Source organism: Anolis carolinensis, chromosome 4 (genome assembly GCF_035594765.1).
Source record: "Anolis carolinensis isolate JA03-04 chromosome 4, rAnoCar3.1.pri, whole genome shotgun sequence".
Classification (NCBI taxonomy): Eukaryota; Metazoa; Chordata; class Lepidosauria; order Squamata; family Dactyloidae; genus Anolis; species Anolis carolinensis.
This window is the reverse complement of record NC_085844.1, coordinates 195,118,712-195,123,845: the sequence shown is the minus strand read 5'-3', so window position 1 is coordinate 195,123,845 and position 5,134 is coordinate 195,118,712. Positions and strand designations below refer to the sequence as shown.

General features: G+C 44.4%; 1 long non-coding RNA gene across 1 annotated transcript; it reads right to left on the bottom strand.

Moving 5' to 3' along the window:
* Positions 1-3,007: 3,007 nt before the first annotated feature.
* LOC103278710 (uncharacterized) lies at positions 3,008-4,668 on the bottom strand. Its single transcript, XR_506277.2, has 2 exons — positions 4,406-4,668; positions 3,008-4,095 (listed from the first exon to the last, which is right to left on the bottom strand). It is a non-coding gene; the product is annotated as an uncharacterized LOC103278710 (long non-coding RNA).
* Between the last annotated feature and the right edge of the window lie 466 nt (positions 4,669-5,134).

Here is a 5,134-nt window from a genome sequence, read left to right as displayed (position 1 = left end):
TAGACTAGTGGCCTAAATCGAATGTTAGTTTCGTCTAGAATAGATGCATGAAATCAATGGAAATTTAGTAAACCAATTCTTAAGTAAATTCCATTGATTGGGGCTAACAATTGGATTTAGGCTACTGTCTCCAAAAACGGCTATTTGAATGCCCTAGAAATTGGCATGCAGAACACGATGGAAATACCCTTCCCTGTTGTTTGCCCCCAGGAATCTTATGCTCAACATTACACACTCTGTACGTGGAAGTTTCAGAGAAACGTGCCGCATGATCTGAGTTTCTTGTGGAGACACAGCTTGAACAAATATTTGCCCATAACTGTTTTCTTCATTGGAAGTAACCATTAGCAGCAACTGGGTTCTGTAGCACACAGACAAGTTCCTCTGGTTTTCTGTAACACATTGGGCAATAGAACAATGGCCCTGAAAGCTCTTTTGATGACACCAGAGAAATACCTGACTAAACTAGTTAAAGTTTAGCTTTTGTTTTGAAGGCATTGAATTAGTAAGCATTACAGGGGTTAGACAATGAGAACCATTCTGGCCCTAACTAGAGGGACAATTTCATTAAGTGTTTCTTGTTACCATCTTGTTTCCATCTTTTGAACTGGGTCCTACAGCTGCCCCTTTAACGGTAGTTTGATCTGTAGCAATTAGCAGCTGATAATGTTTAGTTCCTTTCCATGAAAAGTTTCCACCCACTGATTTTTGCAGAATAAACCTTATTAAAGGGATAGGAATTGGCCAGTACAGTCTTTCTTTCCTTTTCTGGCCAGTTGGTATCCTGCAGAAAGAAAAAAGGGTTAGATTTTCTAGTGATTATTCACACATGTATGTTCATATGCCTCCACTCCAGGCCTCTTTTGGTGGCTCTTCACACATGCAAAATATGATTGTCTCAAAGTATAAGCTACAGGGATACCAAAAAATGGTGGTTAGACTTCCAAAATATATTAATAGCAATTGGAACAGGATTGTGACACAACCCCTTTACTATTGTTCTGATTTAAATTGTTTCTGCTCCAGAGTTGCTTTTTGACTCATTTGTCAAAACTTAACCATAGTATTTTCTTAAGCAGTGGGAGGCAAAAAGCTCTGGGATGACACTTTAGACCAGAATGAACAGATTACATTTTCCTCATCTATCTCCATGATCCTGATCCAAATCAGGACACTGAACAAGTGCTATTATTTTTTTAAAAGATGATTACTGGGGTTTTTTATTGTGTCAGAAGCAACTTGAGAACATACAGCAAGTTGCTTCTGGTGTGAGAGATTTGGCCAGCTACAGAGGCGTTGCCCAGGGGACGCCTGAATGTGTTAGCTGGGAAGGTTCCCTCATGTCCCCGCAAGCTAAAGCTGACAGATGGGATCTAACCCAATCTTGCGGATTCGAACCAACAAAATTCAGGTCAGCAACTCAACCTTCAGATCAGCAGTTCAGCTGGCACAAGGGTTTAATCCATTGCGCCACTGCGGCTCCATTATTACTGATGAATGACAGGGATTGTAGTTCTCCCTGCATCTAGAAAGCACTCTGAAGCCCACCAATGATGCATCTGCACCAAACTTGGCACACAGACCTCCCATGACCAACAGAAAGTACCGGAGGGGTTTGGGGGGCACTGACCCAGCATGGTGGAAGTTATAGTTCACCCACATTTTAAAAGCACTGTGTACCCAACTGGTGATGCATCTTGTCCAAACTTGGCACATATATGATTAACTCTGAATACTGGTGGCATTTGGGAGGACTGACCCAACATGAAGCTGTAGTTCACCCTGCATCTGGAGAGCCCTGTGACCCCCACCAATAATGGATCTGGAGCAGACTTGGCACACAGAACCCCCATGACCAACAGAAAATATAGAGGGGTCTAAGGGGACTAACCCAACATGATGGGGTGTTGTAGCTCACCCCACATCCAAGGAGCACTGTGAACCCTACCAATAATGGATCTGGACCACACTTAGTACATGGAATCCCCATGAACAACAGAAAATACTGGCGGGCTTTGGGGGGACTGGCCCACCATGGCAGGAGATGGAGTCCACCCTTCATCTAAAGAGCACTCTGAAACCCACCTATGATGGATCTGCACCAAACTTGGCACACAGAACCCCATGACCAACAGAAAATATAGGGGAGTTGGGGGGGGGGCTGACCAGGCATGGTGGGAGTTGTAGTTAACCACACATCTAGGGAGCACTCTGAACCCCACAGATAATGGATTTGAACTAATTGGCACACAGAGCCCAACCTGGGTATTATTCACAATTTTGAGAATTGAAGTTCACCCTCAATCAAAAAACACTGTGAACCCAAAAGATGATGGCTCTGGACCAAACATGGCATGCATACCCAACATGGCCAACTTTGAATACTGGCAGGATTTTGGAAGGATTGACCCATGATTTGGGGAACTGTAGTTCACCTGCAATCAAATTACACTGTGAACCCAACCGATGATGGATCTGTCCTCACTGTGAGAGCTGTTCGACAGTGGAACTCTCTCCCCGGGGCCGTGGTGGAGGCTCCTTCTTTGGAGGCTTTTAAGCAGAGGCTGGATGGCCATCTGTCGGGGGTGCTTTGAATGCGATTTCCTGCTTCTTAGCAGGGGGTTGGACTGGATGGCCCATGTGGTCTCTTCCAACTCTACTATTCTATGATTCTATGATTCTATGATTCTATGGACCAAACTTGGCACATACCCAACATGGCTAACTTTGAATGCTGGGAAGGTTTGGGAGGGAAATAACCCATGATTTTAGGAACTGAAATTCACCCGCAACCAAAGAACACTGTGAACCCAAAATATGATGGCTCTGGACCAAATATGGCAAACATATCCAACATGGTTAAGTTTAAATATGGTTGGGGTTTGAGGAAGATTGACCTATGATATTGGGAGCTGCGGTTTACCCAAATCCTAATGCATTTTCTAATGGGGGCATTAATTAAAAACAAAAAGAAAGACTGACTTTTTTCTAATAAATAGTGTTACAAATTACCTAACCCGAGCATCGCTGGATACCTAAGCTAGTTCTAAATAAAAAGAAGAAACACACAGCTCTTCTTCAGGTCATTATCAAGAATTTTAGGATGAAATCTTCGCCCCCCTTACTTAAGGCAAGCCCCTCTGAATTCCAAGTGGGGTTTATTTTTGAACACAGAGAACAACCAAAATGGGCAAAATACTTCATTCAAGCTTTGGATTTTTCATGGCTTCTTCATCAAGCAAAAGATGTTTTAAAAACATACAAAAGAAGAAAAATGACAGATTGGAATCATAGGGCTACTTTTTGTTGTTCAGTTGATATTGAGGGATCTCATAAGATTTTTTTAAAATCATACAAGGGAAAAGTGATAGTGTTGGGAGCTGCATGCCTATATTTTATATCAGATCTTTTTCTGTTGTTTAGTTGGTCTGGACAATTGCCAAAAGATATATTTTTAAATCATACAAAAAAAATTATATTATTAGATTCATAGGACTACATTTTGTACCAGATGTTGTTTCTGTTGTTCAGCTGGTCTGGAAAGATCTCAATGGCTAAAGTAACTCCTCTTGGGATCCAGGATATCTCTGACTACCCCTGGATATATTTTCATATTCATATATGACTTCAGCTCCCCCTGAATATGTTTTCCAAGCATAGAGGTAGGCATAGGGGCTGGCTGTTAATGTTTCAGAACACTTAAGAGTTAATTTCTTTAGGATTTGTTTTGTAAAGCTCTCCGACAGCATTGGAGAGGGTCAGAAATGCACTCCAGCGGTGTTTCCCCCTTCATTTCAGAAGCTGGCCCTACTGGGCCCCCTCTTTCCTGAAGCTTTTTGGTAATCCTTGGCTCTCCAAATCCTCCCCAGAGGAGCAGGAGGGGCCCGGCCATCGACTTGGCCAGTTCCAACCGGAGAAGACAAGGGATCCCCACTGCCTGTGGCCACAAAGGCTTCCTCAGTGCCTAAAGAGTAGACCGGCATGTGCGCTGCACCATCCCTGCCGGGTTGCTTCCACCTTTGCCTTGAAACACACTGAGAAGAGAGGTTCATTTTTTCCCTTCTTTCCTCCTGAAGCTGGTGATGGATTTATTTCCTTAACAAAAAAGACAGAGAGTTTACAGTTCGGCTTTCACAAATGCATCTGATAGTTGTATAATCCCAGCAGGACAGGAAGATCCCACCCGCCGGGCCATTCTTCACCCCCCTCTCCATCCCCCCCCCCACTACCCCCTTTCTGAGGCCTCAGACAGTCCTCAAACAACAACTGTCTGCAAGGCCCAGCTAATCCCTCACAGGTGACCTCAAGGCAGCCGACGCCTCTCTCTAAACTCTTGCATTCCAGAGCCGGGCTTAACCCCTCATGCGCTGCGGAAGCACCCGGCGCTTTGTGGTTTTGAAAGTACCAAGGAAGGTGGGGGGAAAGGGAGGTGCTTTCCCCAGGTCAGGCTAGGCTGCAAGCCGAGCAACATGGTGTTTTCGGAATCCTCCCTTCCACCTCTTTTGGTCAGAGGTTAAAAGCCTAATGTATTATTATAAAGCAAAAAAGAAAAAAGGCTAGCATTCTTCCCTATAAATCATCCTAACGATCCCAGCACATGTGGGAGCCAGACTGTGCTGAAACCTCCTCCACGGCTGCTTCTGTATCCTCCATGCTTTATTTACTTGCTGTAACGAGGGACTCCATGTTCAACTATCTGATAATGAGGCACACGTTTCCCCACAAGAAGTAACACCTATTTGCCTTCCCTGGTCAGGATGGGAAGTGGAGAATACCCCAGGAGTATGGGAAGTGTATGGCTCAGTACATACAACTTGAAGGCTGAAGCATGCACAGTTTTTCTGAAGCCAAGCGTTTCAGTGGGTGAAGTTTGTATCTCTCAGGGAATTACTGGGGAGGAAATATGGGAAGAATAGTACTGAATTATAACCCTTAGTAGCGCAGCGGGTCAAACCGCTGAGCTGCTGAATTTGCTGACTGAAAGGTTAGCAGTTTAGCTCCCACTATTAGCCCCAACTTCTGCCAACCTAGCAGTTCGAAAACATGCAAATGTGAGTAGATCAATAGGTACCACTCCAGTGGGAAGGTAACGGCGCTCCATGCAGTCATGCCAGCCACATGACTTTGGAGACGT